At 45.8% G+C, this 18,400-nt stretch overlaps 1 pseudogene; it reads right to left on the bottom strand.

The window, feature by feature from the left end:
- LOC118643796 overlaps positions 1 to 18,400 on the bottom strand; it is a 134,084-nt pseudogene that overhangs the window by 57,012 nt on the left and 58,672 nt on the right.

Raw genomic sequence — 18,400 nt, 5'->3', positions numbered from 1 at the left:
GCCCAAGATGAGTGGCTGCTGCCAATTTAGCCTCTGTCTAGACTGCATCGTGGAGCCGCCTGGGACTTTTAACCTGAGAGCGCTGCTTCCAGCCAAGGCTGGCTACGGCTGTGTCACCAGCAGAGGGTTTTGCACTCAGCAGAAGCCCCAGGACTGAGCCGCGGTAGTGGGACACTTTTGGGGTGGCAGCACCTTCCAGCAGAGTTCCCTGGTCCCCGTGAGTTTTTGCGGCACCCGCCGATGGCTTAGCACGTAGAATTCACAGGAGTCAGCCTGGGTAGCAGCGTCCTGCCGAGTCCCCTGGTCGGAGCCAGTCCGTGCCAGCCCGTGCAACACAAGCCGAGGGCTTAACAGGCAGCCGAGTTTTCAGGACTTATGCGGGATCGCAGCAGAGGCGGCAGCAGCAGCTTCCCACTGCTTAGTTCCCTGGTCCCAGCAAGTCTGTGCGGCACCAGCCGAGGGCTTAGCAGGCAGCAGAGTTCACAGGAGTCAGGCGGGGTCGCAGCGGAGTTGTTAGCAGCAACTTCCCGCTGCCGAGTCCCCAGGTCCCAGTGAGTCCGAGCGGTAGCAGCCGACGGCTTGGCAGGCAGCAGAATTCACAGGACTCAGGCGGGGTCGCAGCGGAGGCGTTAGCAGCAACTTCCTGCCTCCGAGTCCCCTGGTCCCCACCCAGTCCGCTGTGGACTGTGGGCTCCCAACCCCCTCTCGCGTCCTCGCAAGCCTACCAGAATTGAGTCATTGTCCCTGGTTATGTGGTCCTCCAAGGTGTCTTTCGGTTGCCCCTGCCTGAAGATTTGCCTTTATTTTTGTTGTGAATCCAATTTGGTCCTGGGAGATGGTCTGTGTAGCTCCATTCACTCCGCCGCCATTTTTAACCTCGATATGTACTTATTTATTGCCATTTTTGTTTAGTGTGGTTCTATTTTTCTTCTCATATCTCCTGCTAATTACAGCAGTCCTTTTAACATTTCTTGCAGTGGTGGTTTGGTGCTAATGTATTCCCTTAGCCTTTTTTTGTCTCGGAAGCTCTTTATTTGACCTTTCATTTTGAATGATAGCCTTGCTGGGTAGAATAGTCTTGGATTCAGATCCTTGTTTTTCATGACCTTGATTACTTCATGCCATTCCCTTCTGGCCTGTAGTGTTTCTTGTGAGAAGTCAGCTGAGAGCCTTATGGGGTTTCCTTTGTAGGTAACCTGTTGCTTATCTCTTGCTGCCTTTAGGATTCTCACTTTGTGTTTAATTTTTGGCAGTTTGATTACTATGTGTCTTGGTGTGGGCCTGTTTGGGTTCTTCTTACTTGGGGCTCTCTGTGCTTCTTGAACTTGAATGCCTTCTTTCTTCACCAAATTAGGAAAGTTTTCTGTCACTATTTCTTTGAATTTATTCTCTAACCCTTGCTCATTTTCTTCATCTTCGGGGACTCCTATGATGCAAGTATTATTATGTATCCAGTTGTCCCACAGTTCTCTTAAGCGGTCTTCCTGTTTTTTAATCGTTTTTTCCTTTTGGTTTTCTGATTGGTTGATGTTTTTCTACCCTGTCTTCTATTTCACTGATCTGGTCCTCATCCTCCTGTACTCTGCTTTTTTGACCTTCCAATGTGTTTTTCATTTCTGATATGTCGTTTTTAATTTCCAATTCGTTGATTTTCAACATTTCTATGTCTTTACTCATGGTGCTCATATCCTTACACATGCTGTTGAGCTTTCTCAAGATCATGGCTCTGAATTGTAGTTCTGTTAACTTGCTTAAATGCACCTCATTTATCTCATATTTGGTAGAGGTCTCTTGTTCTTTTATTTGGCTTTTGTTTCTGTTTTTCACCATTTTGGCTATCACAGTGGGCTTTGGAGTGTGCCAAATTTTCCCTGTGGGTTTTGGTGTTCTGCTGTTTGTGGCTCCCTTTTCTGGGTTTGGATGAGGCTGGGGTGACCCACTTTAAGCACCACTGTGAAGTCTTAACTTTCCTCTAGCTTTTTTCTTTTTTTTTGCCTGGAAGTTATTAGTAGAGGTCACCTGAAGAACCTTGGTTTTTGAGTTGCTGGAAAAATTCCCTCATGTGCTCAGTGTAAGAGCATTTCTCGAGGGTGGGACAGATGCTGGTTGTTAAGGGGCCTCAATTAGCATTTCCATGGCCACCAGGTGGGGTTGAATCTCTGAAGGTGGGGCTGCCGCCTCTCCCCAGGGCCCTGGGAAGGAGTAAGATGACCACAGTCCTATGTGTCTGCACTCAGCAAAAGGTCTGAGCGCCCTCCAAATCCCGAGTGTCCCCACACAGTTCCAGTCCAGTCTGTCTTCCCTCTGCCAGCCCTACGTGAGTGGCTGCTGCCAATTTAGACTCTGTCCCGACTCTTCATTATGGAGGTACCTGGGACTTTAACCTGAGGGCCTGCTCCCAGCTAAGTGTGGCCGAGTCTGGGAGTCTGCAGCACCAGCCGAAGGCGTGGCACCCAGCTGAGGCAGCAGCAGCTTCCAGCCAAGTCCCCTGGTCCCAGCAGGGTCCGCTGGTCCCAGCCCAGGCCACTGCGGACCGTGGGCTCCCAGACCCCTCTCGCATCCTTGCAAACCTACCAGCATTGAGTCAGTGTCCTTTGTTATGTGGTCCTCCAGGCTGCCTTTTGGTTGCCCCTTCCTGACGATTTGTCTTTATTTTTGTTGTAAATCCAGTTTGGTACTTGTCCGATAGCCTGGGAACTGGCACCAGGCAAACTGTTCAGCCATTACCTCGCTTACCCAACCTAAACTCCCACCCTGTTTCAGGAACTGTTTGTCCTGAACACAGATCAACTCCTGTCCCATTCTCCTGTCCTAGTCCAGGAACTGTTTGCTCCGGGACAATAGTCTCACATTCCAGGGGCCCCCATGCGTAGCCCCTCAGGACCTAACCTTAACAACAAATTCCCGCTGCCATAGGCGCAGATATAAAAATCACAAACCCCAGCATCGGGCACGGCTTCTAGGACTAGACCCCCAGAGTCTGTGAACCCGCCCGGAGTGTACCCAATAAAGCCTGATTTCTGCTTATTTGGCTGTTTGGCTCTTCGGTTTCTTCCCACCTCCCACCGGCGGCGCCTGGCTACCTTACATCTGGTGCCAAAACCCGGGGGAAGGGTTTTTTGACCCGCCTCGGTCCCTGCAGGCTGAGGTGAGAGTCCCCCCCTCTCTCTCCCTGCCTCGTGCCACCCTCTACCGCTTTGAATTCAGAGCTCCATGCAGATACGGCTTGCAACTGTAAGTAATTTGATCCCTTTCCCTTCCTGCCGGACCCGTGTCCCCGCCGGGGTCTCTTGTCCTAGACTGGCTGAGCCAAGAGTCCTCCCCTCACGACTCCTGGAGTCTATATAGGGGGACTGATTGAAAGGGACGCCTTTCACTCACCCCTCTATCACTGTCCGGAGACGGGTATCTGGAAGGGACACCTCCCTCATACCCTTTCTCCTCTGACACTTAGGGGTCCGGAAGGTCACTAAATTATGGGGAACTCGGAATCCAAAATAGACCCTAAGACTCCTTTGGGATGTCTTCTTATAAATTCCTTCAAATTGGGATACTCTCAGACCCTCCACAAGAAGAAACTCATCTTCTTGTCCCAGGTCGCTTGGCCTCAATGCACCCTAGACAACCAGTCTCACTGGCCACCTATGGGTACTTTTGACTTCAACTTCCTCCAGGACCTGGACAATTTTTGCAGGCGGACCAGAAAGGACTCTGAGATCTCATACATTCAGGCTTTTGGGGACCTTCGCTCCCACCCTGACCTTTGCTCACACTGCTCCACTCTCCAGATTCTCCTAGCCCAGACGTCCCCTCCTCCAAAGGCACCTCCTATAGAACCCCCCCCCCACTCTCTGCCCGATGACCTCCCTGATCACCTATCACTTCTCCCAACCCTCCTCAGAGAAGACCCCCCTGGTCCTGACCCAGCTCCTGCTGCCCCACCTCCCGCTGACCCCCTGGGCTCTCCCGTAGCAGCTGATACCCGATCTCGCACTCCCCAATCCCCGCCTGCTGTCCTGGCCCTCTCCGCGAGGTGGCTGGGGCAGAAGGACTGGTGTGGGTACATGTTCCCTTCTCCCTCCAGGACCTCTCTCAGATTGAAAAGCAGTTAGGATCCTTCTCAGCTGACCCCTCAACCTACATCAGAGAATTCTGATACCTGTCCCAGACTTATGACCTAACATGGCATGACATCACAGTAATTTGCACCTCCACTCTCACCCCTGAGGAACACGAGCATATCCTTGCTGCTACCAGGCAGCAGGCAGATAGAGACCACCTGGTAGACAATACTGTCCCCCTCGGCAATGAAGCAGTTCCCCAGGATGATCCTGCATAGAACATCAGGCCAGCCCTGGATCTAATATTCCGCGCCAGAACCTCATACTCTGATACCTCCTTCAGGGTATGGACACAGTCTCCAATAAGGTAGTTAACTATGACAAATTGAGAGAAATTACCCAGCTCCCTGAAGAGAACCCAGCCCTTTTTCTCAACCGCCTGCAGGAGGCCCTGGTTCGCTATACCCGCCTAGACCCAGGGTCCTGCAACGGGGCCACAATCCTAGCATCTCACTTTATCTCTCAGTCTGCCCCAGATATCAGAAAAAAAACTAAAAAAGGCCGAAGAGGGCCCTGAGACTCCCATCCAAGACCTGGTAAAAATGGCTTTTAAAGTTTTTAACGCCCGGGAGAAGACAGCTGAAGCAGCCCGGCAGGCGCGGCTGCAGCAGAAGGTCAGCCTCCAGACTCAAGCCTTGGTAGCAGCCCTCTGGCCGGCAGGGGAACCGGCAAAAAGACTGACCTCCAAAGGAGGACAGCACACGACCCCGGGCGCCTGTTTCAAATGCAGAAAAGAAGGCCACTGGGCGAAGGCCTGTCCGCAGCCTAGGCCCCCCACCAAGCCTTGCCCTCAATGCAAACAAATGGGCCACTGGAAGTTGGACTGCCCGACCCTGGCTCAGCCCTCGGCACCTCAATGCAGGGGGACTGAGAACCAGACGTTCCCAGCCCTAGAACTGCTGGGGCTAATGGACAACTGAGGGGGCCCTGGCTCTTCGACTCCGGTTACCCTCGCCAAGCCCAGGGTCACGCTCCAGGTAGCGGGTAAGTCTGTCTCCTTTTTGGTAGACATGGGGGCTACCTACTCTGTTCTTCCCTCTCATTCGGGCCTTACGGTTCCTTCCCAGGTCTTGGTCATGGGAATTGATGGATCACCCTCAACCCCACAGTGGATGACCCTCCTTAACTGCCTATTTGAGGGTCACCCATTCTCCCAGTCCTTCCTAGTCATGCCCTCATGTCCAGTCCCCCTCCTAGGGAGAGACATTCTGTCCAAACCCCAGGCAAGCATGTCATTCTCCTGAAACAGACCTTCTTGCTGGCACTGGTGCCAGGTCCCGACCTTGAGCCTAACCTAGACCCCAAAATTCAGCTCCTACCTGGAGTTCACCTCGAGGTCTGGGACACAGATACCCCCACCATTGCTTCCCACCACACTCCTGTTTTAATTAAACTCAAAGACCCATCTTTTCCTAATCGCCCACAATTCCCCATCTCACACGCTCATAGGATGGGACTCCTGCCCATCATCACCAGGCTTAGGACACAAGGCCTCCTGATCCCCACCAATTCACCTTGTAATACTCCCATTCTCCCCATTAAAAAGGCCTCAGGACAGTACCGCCTTGTTCAGGACCTCCGCATCATCAACGCGGCGGTCGTCCCCATTTCCCCAGTAGTCCCCAATCCCTACACCCTTCTCTCTCACATTCCCCCTACCACCACCCATTTTTCGGACCTCAAGGACACCTTCTTCACCATACCCCTCCACCCGATTCCCACTTCCTATTTGCCTTTACCTGGGAGGACCCTGTTTCCAATACCGCTCAACAACTGACCTGGACGGTCCTCCCGCAAGGATTCCGAGACAGTCCTCACCTATTTGGGCAAGCATTAGCTGCAGACCTACTCGCTTGCAATTTAACTCCCTCCACCCTTTTACAGTATGTAGATGATCTTCTGATCTGCTCACCAACCAAGGCCGATTGCCTCAAGGCTACCACCCTCCTACTGAATTTCCTTTGCAGCAAGGGATATCGGGTATCTGCCAAGAAGGCACAAATAGCCACCTCATCTGTCACTTACCTTGGCCTCCTAGTCACCCTGACCCATCAAGCCATTACCACCGACAGGCTACAGGCTCTTCGGGGCCTGCAGCCCCCTAACTCGGTGGCTGAAATTCAGTAATTTCTGGGACTGGTAGGCTTCTTTTGCCACTGGGTCCCAGGCTTTGCCCTTCTAGCCAAACTCCTCTATCTGGTGGCCAAAGAAATGCCCGAGGGGCCCTTGACGTCTCCCGAAGGTCTTTGCCGGGCCTTCTCTGCCTTCCTGAAGGCCCTCTGCTCAGCCTCGGCCGTGGCCTTACCTAATCCCTCACGACCCTTCACCCTATATACTGAGGAGAGACACCACTTAGATTTCAGAGTCTTAGCCCAACCGACGGGTCCAACTCTGGTCCCGGTAGCCTATCTCTCCAGACAGTTAGACCCCATGGTTCGTGGATGGCAGCCCTGTCTCCGAGCTCTTGCAGCTTCAGCCGATCTCACCACCGAGGTTCTGAAAATCAACCTCCAACAACCATTACAGGTCTTCTCCCCCCATCGCCTTACGGACCTTCTCTCACACCAGGCTCTGGCCCATCTTGGGCCCTCCCGACTCCAGCTGTACCACCTCCTCTTTATAGAAAACCCCTCTATCACCCTCTCCAACTGTAGCCCTCTTAATCCAGCTACCCTCCTTCCCGTCTCTGACCTGCCCATCTCTACACACTCCTGCCTCGAAATCTTAGAGCAATCTAAATCTCCTTGACCCGACCTAATGGCCCATCCCCTGCCAGAAGCCCAACATACCCTTTACATAGATGGCAGCTCAATCTCCAAACTGCTGGGGCCCCAGCGGGCCACCTATGCCATCGTCTCTGACACCCAGGTCATAGAAGCTAACAGCCTCCCCTTAGGGACCACCTCACAACAGGTCGAACTAGTCGCCCTGACCCGGGCCCTCATCTGGGTCAAAACTAAGACAGTCAACATATACACAGACTCCAAATATGCCTTTCTCATTGCACACTCCCACTGTATGATTTGGAAGGAATGAGGCTTCCTCACGACCAAGGGAATGCCTGTTCTCAATGGCACACTCATTTCTAGGCTCATTCAGGCCATCCAACTCCCTTCGCGGGTGGCCATTATGCATTGCAAGGGCCACCAGACCTCCAATTCCCCTATTGCTAAGGGAAATGCCTTCGCTGATGAGACAGCTCGTTCCATAGCACGTGCACACCCCACCTCTACTATATGCTTTCTCTCAAAAACATACAGACCACAATTTTCCTCCACAGAACAAGACCTTTTTCAATCTTCCCCGGAGATCCAGCTCAAGGATGGATGGGCATTCAAGGACAACCTCCTCATCCTCCCAGATTCTCAGAGATACCAGATAATCTCTGACATCCACAAGTCCCTACATGTTAGGCCTAAGGCTCTTTACCATTTCCTCTCTCCCCTCTTCCACCCCAACCGCCTCCAGCAAACCATTCCTCCTGCTCTACCTGTTCCAGAACAAACAGCCAGGGGGCCTGCCACATCCGTCGCCCACTTCACCAGATGCGGGGCTATCTCCCTGGACAGGACTGGCAGGTTGATTTTACCCACATGCCCAGACACAAAAATCTTAAATATCTTTTAATTATGGTTGATACCTTTTCAGGATGGATTGAGGCCTTTCCCACCACCTCAGAAACTGCTGGGACTGTAGCTGACCACCTGGTCTAGGACATCATCCCTCACTTCGGCCTGCCTACCTCCATCCAGTCAGACAACGGGCCCACCTTCATCTCCAAGGTCACAGAAGCTGTTTCCACCTCCCTTGACATACAGTGGAAACTGCATGTGGCCTACCACCCTCAGTTGTCTGGTAAAGTTGAAAGGGCCAACGGGCTCATCAAAGAACATCTGACCAAGCTCAGCCTAGAGCTCCGTCAGTCTTGGCCCACTCTTCTCCCCTTGGCTCTGACTCGCCTAAGGGCTGCCCCGAGGGGGCCTTCCCAACTGAGCCCCTTCGAACTCCTCTACGGCCGACCTTTCCTCCTGTCGGCCCCATCCCCATCGCACCGCCTCGTCTGGCTTCATACCTACCCTATCCCTCCCTTCTCCGCTCCCTCCTTTGGGAACACACTAACTCGACCCTTCCTGAGCCCAGCCCCGGGGCAGGAACGACGGAGCAGGTCGCCCCAGGGGACCAGGTTTTTATAAAGGCTCTTTTCCCAAAGCGCCTTGCTCCTAAGTGGGAAGGACCCTATACGATTGTCCTAACCACCCCATCAGCAGTAAAGGTCCTGGGCATCTCCACGTGGGTTCACCTCTCCAGAATAAAAAAGGCCATCCCTCAGGATGACCCCCCCCCTTGGACCGCTACTCCTATTGGTCCTGTCTCTCAGACTCAAACACAGGACCCCAGACTAAGACCTTTGTCTGGAGATTTTATCTCACAGAAAATTCCACGACTGGATTTGTTAAAATCTGTCGAAATCCAGAGGGACACTATACCCAGGGATGGCTACTCACTGCCGCCGACTGCCCATCCACGGGATGCAAGAGCCCTAAATTTTACTGATTCCAAAAACCTATCACACAGAACCAATGGGCTCCCGCGGTCTGTTTCCTTCAGGATCAGCCTACTCACTGCCAGTCCCCCTCCAGCCCCTGGCATCCCTGCATGGGATGTCAATGGAACAGCTGCAACATTCATGCAGCCCAGAGGCCCAATACCCCCCGACCCCCATCAGGAATCTCCCTCTATCGCCACACCATGAACCGCACACAGTCCTTCTCCCTCATTATTTCTGATCCGACTGACTCCAAATGGACAACCCTTCAGAGGGGGGCCGTGTACTCCTCCAGGTACTCCCATATGCCATCTTCCCACATTTATGTCTGGCGAGCCCTAGTCCAACTTACTGGTGGAGTCCATGATGACATCCGGACCCAGGAATCCCTACTCACCAGACAATTAGCTGCCCAAACCTCCCCCTTTTCATGGCTCTCTCTCCTCCAGGAGGGTCTAATACTAGCCAATCTCACTGGGGCAGGCAACCTCTCATCTTGTTTAGTGTGTGCAACCTTAGGAAACCTCCTCTGACTGCGGTCCCTTATCCCCCCGCTCTCAACTGCTCTGGGATGTCCACCGCACCAAAATTTATGACTCCTCTTGCCGATGTAGCCCTATATATGCCTCCTGATCTCTCTCAAATTCCCTTTTGTTACAGTAACAGTTCATCCAACCTTTGCAATGTCACACAATCTCCCACTTTCAACTTAACTGCCCCTAAAGGCTATTTCTTCTGGTGTAATCATACCTTATCAAAAACCCTCTCAACCCCCTTGGATCCCACTCTTCTCTGCCTGCCTGTCACCCTAACCCCCCAACTCATGGTCTATACACCTGCTGAATTCCAACAAAAATACATATATTACAACCCAAAACAAAAGTGGGCAATCTTTTCACCCCTTTTAGTAGGACTCTCCCTCTCAGCCTCGGCTGTCACAGCTGGACTGGAAGGGGGTGCCCTGGCACACTCCTTAGTCACCTCAGAATGCTTAGAATCTCAATTTCAGATTGCTATTGACAGCTCGGCTGAGTCCCTAGCTTCTCTCCAGAGGCAGATCACCTCCCTGGCCCAGCTGTTGATGCAGAATCGAAGGGCCCTGGACCTCCTCACAGCGGAACACAGAGGAACCTGTCTCTTTCTTGGGGAAGAATGTTGCTATTATATCAATGAATCAGGTTTGGTAGAAACCCGCATTGAAATCCTCCACCAGCTAAGTTCAGAACTTAAAAAACAAAAGTTCTCAGTAGACGCCTCCTCCTGGTGGAATTCCTCCATGTACTCCTTACTCCTCCCCCTCCTCGGCCCAACCATCATCATAATAATTATACTGCTAATTGCCCCCTGTTTTCTCCGCTTCATCCAGGACCGATTCACACAGCTTACAAGGACAATAGAGGTCCACCAAATGATGCTGCAACATTACCAGCCTTTGACCAGTCCCCCAAACTCAGACCACACCGACTTGCCCCCCCCCCCCAATGTTGCCCTCGTCCAGCAGGAAGTAGTCAGAAAGACGACCTGACCCCTATTCCTATATCACAGAGTGGGTAATGTCCGATAGCCTGGGAACTGGCGCCAGGCAAACTGTTCAGCCATTACCTCGCTTACCCAACCTAAACTCCCACCCTGTTTCAGAAACTGTTTGCCCTGAACTCATAGATCAACTCCTGTCCCATTCTTCTGTCCTAGTCCAGGAACTGTTTGCTCTGGGACAATAGACTCACATTCCAGGGGCCCCCATGCGTAGCCCCTCAGGACCTAACCTTAACAACAAATTCCCGCTGCCATAGGCGCAGATATAAAAATCACAAACCCCAGCATCGGGCGCGGCTTCTAGGACTCGATCCCCAGAGTCTGTGAACCCGCCCGGAGTGTACCCAATAAAGCCTGATTTCTGCTTATTTGGCTGTTTGTCTCTTCGGTTTCTTCCCACCTCCCACCGGCGGTGCCTGGCTACCTTATAGTCCTGGGAGATGGTCTGTGTAGCTCCATTCACTCTGCCGCCATTGTTTTACTTCCTGCTTCATTTTTCAAGTCTAGTAGATTTTTGATGGATTCTTTAGGGTTTTCTATGTATAATATCATTTCATCTGCAAATAATGGCAGTTTCACTTCCTCCTTTCCAATTAGGATTTTTAAAATTTTTTTCTTTATGTCTGATTGCTGTGGCTTATACTTCCAGTACTATGTTAATAAGAGTGGTGAAAGTAGGCATCCCTGTCTTGTTCCTGTTCTTAAGAGAAAAGCTTTTAGTTTGTGCCCACTGAGTATAATGTTGGCTGCAGGTCTTTCAATATATGGCTTTATTATGTCGAGATACGGTTCTTTATTCTGACATTGCTGAATGTTTTTATCAGAAATGGATGCTGGATTTTGTTGAATGCTTTTTCAGCATCTATTGATATAATCATGTGGTTTTTATTCTTCATTTTGTTTATGTGGTGTATCACATTTATTGATTTGCGAATGTTGTGCCAGTTTTGCATTTCTGGGATGAATCCCACTTGGTCATCGTGAATAATTTTTTTGATGTATTCCTGGATCCGATTTGCTAGTATTTTGTTCAGGATTTTGACGTCTATGTTCATCAGGAATATTGGCCTGTAGTTTTCTTTCCTTGTAGTGTTTTTTCTGGTTTTGGAAATAGAATTATTCTGGCCTCATAAATCGAGTTTGGAAGTCTTTTTGCTTTTTGAATTTTTTGAAATAGTTTGAGGAGAATGGGTGTTAGTTTTTCTATGAATGTTCGATAAAACCCCTGTAAAGTCTTCTGGGCATGGGCTTTGGTTTTCTGGGAAAGTGTTGGTTACCTCTTCAATTTCCTTAGTTGTTATTGGTCTGTTCAAGTTTTCTATCTTTTCCAGCTTCAGTTTTGGGAGACTGTGTGTTTCTAGAAATTTGTCCATTTTGCTTAGATTGTTGAATTTTTTTTTGCCATATAATTGTTCATAGTAGTTGTTAACAATCTTTTGTATTTCTGTGGTGTCAGTTGTTAGTTCTCCTCTTTCATTTCTGATTTTGTGTATTTAGGTTCCCTCTTTGTTTCTTGGTGAGTCTAGCTAAGGGTCCATCAATCTTGTTTATCTTTTTGAAAAACCAGCTCTTTGTTTCATTGATCCTTTGAATTGTTTCATTGGCCTCCAGGTCATTTATGTCTGCTCTCATCTTTACTATTTCCTTCCTACTACTTGCTTTGGGGTTTTCTTTTTTTTTTTTTTGCCTTCTAATTCTTTAAGTTGTGACATTAGATAGCATAGTAGAAATTTTTCTTGTTTCTTGAGGTAGGCCTGTAGTGCTATGAACTTTCCTCTTAGAACTGCTCTTGCTGCATCTCATAGATTTTGTGTTGTTGTGTGTTCATTTTCACTGGTTTCCAGAAAGTTTTTAATTTCCTCCTGGATCTCCTCGGTAACTCATTCATTGTTTCATAACATGTTATTTAGCCTCCATGTGTTCAAATGTCTTTGCATGTTCTTGTTGCAATTGATTTTTAGTTTCATGCCATTTTGATCTGAGGAGATGCTTGATATGATTTCAATCTTTTTTAACTTGTAGAGATTTAGTTTGTGTCCTATCATGTGGTCTATCTTTGAGAATGTCTCATGTGCACTTAGAAAAATGTGAGTTCTGTAGTTTTGGGGTGTAATTCTCTGTAGATATCTATTAAATCCATTTGGTCTAGTGCTTCATTTAGAATCTCTGTTTCCTCGCTAATTTTTTGTCTCGAGGTTTTTTCCATTGATGTCAGTGGGGTGTTGAAGTCTTCTGCTTTGATTGTATTGCTCTCTATTTTTTCTTTGAAGTCCTGTAGAATATTTTTAATATTATTTGGTGCTTCTATATTTGGTGCATATATGTTTATCAAGGTTATATCTTCCTGGTGGATAGATCCTTTCAATATCATGTAGTGGCCTTCTTTGTCTCTAGTTATGGCCTTCATTTTGAAATCTATTTTATCAGATATGAATATTGCTACCCCAGCTTTTTTTCCCTTTTCATTTGCTTGGAAGATTTATTTTCATCTCTTCACTTTCAACCTATGTGAGTCTTTTGTTGTGAGGTGAGTCTCTTGTAAACAACATATATATGATTCATGCTTTCTTATCCAATCAGCTACTCTGTGTCTTTTTTATCCGAGCATTCAGTCCATTTACATTAAAGTGATTATTGATATGTACTCATTTATTGCTAATTTTGTTAAGTGTTGTTATATTTTTCTTTCTATCTTCTACTAATCACAGCAGTCCTTTTAACATTTCTTGCAGTGCTGGTTTGGTGCCAATGTATTCCTTTAGCCTTTTATTTTGTCCTGGAAGCTCTTTATTTGATCTTCTATTTTGAATGACAGCCTTGCTGGTAGAGTAGTCTTGGATTCATATCCTTGTTTTTCATGATTAACTCATGCCATTCCCTTCTGGCCTTTAGTGTTTCTGTTGAGAAGTCAGCTGAGAGCCTTATGGGGTTTCCTTTGTAGGTAAGCTGTTGCTTATCTCTTGCTGTTTTTAGGATTCTCTCTTTGTCTTTAATTTTTGGCGTTTTAGTTACTATGTGTCTTGGTGTGGACCTGTTTGGGTTCTTCCTACTTGGGGCTCTCTGTGCTTCTTGAACTTGAATGCTTTCTTCCTTCACCGAATTAAGGACATTTTCTGTCACCATTTCTTTGAATATATTCTTTAACCCTTGCTCATTTTCTTCTTCTTCGGGGACTCCTATGATGCAAGTATTATTATGTATCCAGTTGTCCCACAGTTCTATTAAGCTGTCTTTTTTTTTTTTTTTTTTTTTTAAGTTGTTTTTTCCTTTTGGTTTTCTGATTGGTTGATTTTTTTCTACCCTGTCTTCTAATTCACTGATCTGGTCCGCAGCTTTCTCTACTCTGCTGTTTAGACCTTCCAATATGTTCTTTATTTCTGGTATATCATTCTTTTTTTTTTGTTTTGTTTTTGTTTTTATTTATTTATTTATTTATTTATTTTTTATTGATTAATTTTTGTTACAAATGATTCTCCTTTTTTCCCCCAGTGGTTCCCCCCTCCCCCTTCCCTCCCCGCCCCTTCCCCCGATTGTTGTCCATGTCCACTGTTCATGCCTATATGCATATAAATTCTGTTGTTCATCCCTCTCTCAGCTCCCCACTCCTTAGGGGATTGTCCTCAAACTGTTATGTTCATTATATTCCAGAAATCAGTGAGATCATATGAAATTTGTCTTTCTCTGCTTGGCTTGTTTCACTTAGGATGATACTTTCCAGGTCCCTCCATGTAGTCTCAAAGGACAAGAGATCTTTCTTTCTTACCGCTGCGTAGTACTCCATTGTGTATATGTACCACAGCTTTTTAATCCATTCGTCTACTGATGGGCACTTGGGCTGTTTCCAGATCTTAGCGATTGTAAATAGTGCTGCTACAAAGATGGGGGTACATATATTCTTTCTGATTGGTGTTTCAGGCTTCTTAGGGTATATTCCTAGAAGTGGGATCACTGGGACAAATGGGAGTTCAATTTTTAATTTTTTGAGGTGACACCATATTGTTTTCCATAGTGGCTGCACCAGTCTGCATTCCCACCAACAGTGTACTAAAGTCCCCTTTTCTCCACACCCTCGCCAACACTTGTTGTTTGATGATTTGTTGATGGCGGCCATTCTGACCGGTGTGAGGTGATACCTCATTGTTGTTTTGATTTGCATCTCTGATGATTAGTGATGATGAACATTTCTTCATATGTCTCTTAGCCATTTGTATGTCCTGTTTGGAGAGATGTCTATTTAGTTCCTCTGCCCATTTTTTAATTAGATTCTTTGTCTTCCTTTTGTGGAGTTGTGTGAGCACTCTATATGTATTGGAAATTAACCCCTTATCTGATATATCATTGGCAATTATGCTCTCCCATACAGTGGGTAGCCTTTCCGTTTTGATGATTGTATCTTTCGCTGTGCAGAAGCTTTTGAGTTTGATGTAGTCCCATGTGTTCATTTTCTCCTTTGTTTCTATTGCCTTAGGTGATGTGTCAGTAAAAATTCTGCTGCGTATGATGTCTGAGATTTTGTTGCCCACAGTCTCCTCTAGGATTTTTATGGATTCATGGGTTACATTTAAGTCTTTTATCCATTTTGAGTTTATTTTGGTGTAGGGTGTAAGTTGATGGTCTAGTTTCATTTTTCGGCAAGTAGCTGTCCAATTTTCCCAGCACCATTTATTAAAGAGGCTGTCCTTACTCCACTGTATGCTCTTGCCACCTTTGTCAAATATTAATTGAGCATATTGCCTAGGGTCCATTTCTGGGTTCTCTATTCTGTTCCACTGGTCTATATACCTGTTCTTGTGCCAGTACCAGGCTGTTTTGATTATGGTGGCTTTGTAGTATAACCTGAAATCTGGTATTGTGATCCCTCCAACTTTGTTCTTCCTTTTCAAGATTGCTGTGGCTATTCGAGGCCTTTTTTGGTTCCATATGAACTTTTGAAGTAATTGTTCTAATTCTTTGAAGTATGCCATTGGTATTTTGATGGGGATTGCGTTGAATCTATAGATTGCTTTGGGTAATATGGACATTTTAATGATGTTAATTCTCCCAATCCATGAACAGGGTATGTTCTTCCACTTTTTTACATCTTGCTCTATTTCATTTTTCAAAGATCTGTAGTTTTCTGCGAATAGGTCCTTTATCTCTTTGGTTAAGTTTATTCCTAGGTATCTTAATTTTTTTGCCGCAATGGTAAATGGGATTGTTTGCCTAGTTTCTCTTTCTGTGAGTTCATCATTGGTGTATAAGAATGCCATCGATTTCTTGACGTTAATTTTGTATCCTGCTACTTTGCCAAATTCATTTATTAAGTCTAGTAAGCTTTTGGTGGAGTCTTTGGGATTTTCTATGTACAGTATCATGTCATCTGCAAATAATGACACTTTCACTTCCTCCTTTCCAATTTGGATCCCTTTTATTTTTTCTTCCTGTCTGATTGCTGTGGCTAAGACTTCCAATACTATGTTAAATAGGAGTGGCGAAAGTGGGCATCCTTGCCTTGTTCCTGTTCTTAAGGGAAATGCTTTTAGTTTTTGCCCATTGAGTATGATGTTGGCTGTAGGTCTTTCATATATGGCCTTTATTATGTCTAGGTATGATCCCTCAATTCCCACACTGGTGAGCGTTTTTATCAGAAATGGATGCTGGATTTTGACAAAGGCTTTTTCAGCATCTATTGATATGATCATGTGGTTTTTATTCTTCAATTTATTTATGTGGTGTATCACATTTATGGATTTGCGAATATTGTACCAGCCTTGCATCCCTGGGATGAATCCCACCTGGTCATGGTGGATAATTTTTCTGGTGTATTGCTGGATTCGATTTGCTAGTATTTTGTTCAGGATTTTGGCATCTATGTTCATCAGGGATATTGGCCTGTAGTTTTCTTTCTTTGTTGTGTCTTTTTCTGATTTTGGAATTAGAGTTATGCTGGCTTCATAAAACGAGTTTGGCAGTCTTCCTTCTTCTTGAATTTTTTGAAATAGTTTGAGGAGAATGGGTATTAGTTCTTCTTTGAATGTTCGGTAAAACTCCCCTGTGAAGCCATCTGGGCCTGGGCTTTTGTTTGCTGGAAGAGTCTTGATTACATCTTCAATTTCCTCTGTTGTTATTGGTCTGTTCAAGTTTTCAATCTCTATCTGATCCAATTTTGGGAGGCTATGTGTTTCTAAAAATTTGTCCATTTCGCTTAGATTTTCGAATTTGTTGCCGTATAATTTTTCATAGTAGTTGTTAACGATCTTTTGTATTTCTGTAGGGTCAGTTGTTATCGCTCCTGTTTCATTTCTGATTTTATGTATTTGGGTTCTCTCTCTTTGTTTCTTGGTGAGTCTAGCTAAGGGTCCATCAATCTTGTTTATCTTTTCGAAAAACCAGCTCTTTGTTTTATTGATCCTCTGGATTGTTTTTTTGGTCTCTATGTCGTTGATTTCTGCTCTGATCCTTACTATTTCCTTTCTTCTACTTGCTCTGGGGTTTTCTTTTTGTTTACTCTCTAGTTCTTTAAGTTGTGAGGTTAGGTAGTCTATTAGAGATTTTTCTTCTTTTTTGAGGTAGGCCTGTAGTGCTATAAACTTCCCTCTCAGAACTGCTTTTGCTGCATCCCATAGATTTTGTATTGTTGTGTCCTCATTTTCATTGATTTCCAGGAAGTTTTTGATTTCTTCCTTGATTTCCTCGGTGACCCATTCATTGTTTAATAACATTCTATTTAGCTTCCATGTGTTAAAATGTCTTTGTATGTTCTTCTTGCAATTGATTTCTAGTTTCATACCATTGTGGTATGAGAAGATGCTTGTTATAATTTCAATCTTCTTGAACTTGTAGAGACTTAGTTTGTGCCCTAACATGTGGTCTATCTTTGAGAATGTTCCATGTGCACTTGAGAAGAATGTGAATTCTGTAGTTTTGGGGTGTAGTTCTCTGTAGATATCTATTAAATCCATTTGGTCTAGTGCTTCATTTAGAGTCTCTGTTTCCTTGCTAATTTTTTGTCTAGAGGATCTATCCAGTGATGTGTGCGGGGTGTTGAAGTCCCCTGTTATGATTGTATTGCTATCGATTTCTCCTTTGAAGTCCTCCAGAAGATTTTTAATATATTTTGGTGCTCCTATATTGGGTGCATATATGTTTATCAATGTTATATCTTCCTGTTGGATAGATCCTTTCAATATTATGTAGTGGGCTTCTTTGTCTCTAGTTATGGCCTTCAATCTGAAGTCTATTTTATCAGATATCAGTATTGCTACCCCAGCTTTTTTTTCTTTTCCATTTGCTTGAAAGATTTTTTTCCATCCCTTCACTTTCAATCTGTGTGAGTCTTTTGTTGTGAGGTGGGTTTCTTGTAAACAGCATATAGATGAGTCTTGCTTTCTTATCCAATCAGCTACTCTGTGTCTTTTTATGGGAGCATTCAGTCCATTTATATTTAAGGTGATTATTGATATGTACTTATTTATTGCCATTTTTGTTTAGTGTGGTTCTATTTTTCTTCCCATTTCTCCTGGTAATTACAGCAGTCCTTTTAACATTTCTTGCAGTGCTGGTTTGGTGCTAATGTACTCCCTTAGCCTTATTTTGTCTGGGAAGCTCTTTATTTGACCTTCTATTTTGAATGATAGCCTTGCTGGGTAGAGTAGTCTTGGATTCAGATCCTTGTTTTTCATGACCTTGATTACTTCATGCCATTCCCTTCGAGCCTGTAATGTTTCTTGTGAGAAGTCAGCTGAGAGCCTTATGGGGGTTCCTTTGTAGGTAACCTGTTGCTTATCTCTTGCTGCTTTTAGGATTCTCTCTTTGTCTTGAATTTTTGGCAGTTTGATTACTATGTGTCTTGGTGTGGGCCTGTTTGGGTTCTTCTTACTTGGGGCTCTCTGAGCTTCTTGAACTTGAATGCCTTCTTCCTTCACCAAATTAGGGAAGTTTTCTGTCACTATTTCTTTGAATATATTCTCTAGCCCTCGCTTACTTTCTTCTTCTTCAGGGACTCCTATGATACGAATATTATTACGTTTCCAGTTGTCCCACAATTCTCTTAAGCTCTCTTCTTTTTTCTTAATCTTTTTTTCCTTTTGGTTTTCTGATTAGTTGATTTCTTCTAGCCTGTCTTCTAATTCACTGATCCGGTCCTCAGCTTCCCCTACTCTGCTTTTTAGACCTTCCAGTGTGTTTTTCATTTCTGATATGTCATTCTTCATTTCTT

Source organism: Molossus molossus, unplaced genomic scaffold (genome assembly GCF_014108415.1).
Source record: "Molossus molossus isolate mMolMol1 unplaced genomic scaffold, mMolMol1.p scaffold_m16_p_4, whole genome shotgun sequence".
Lineage (NCBI taxonomy): Eukaryota > Metazoa > Chordata > Mammalia > Chiroptera > Molossidae > Molossus > Molossus molossus.
The sequence above is the reverse complement of the archived record's forward strand: the minus strand, read 5'-3'. Positions and strand labels throughout refer to the sequence as shown.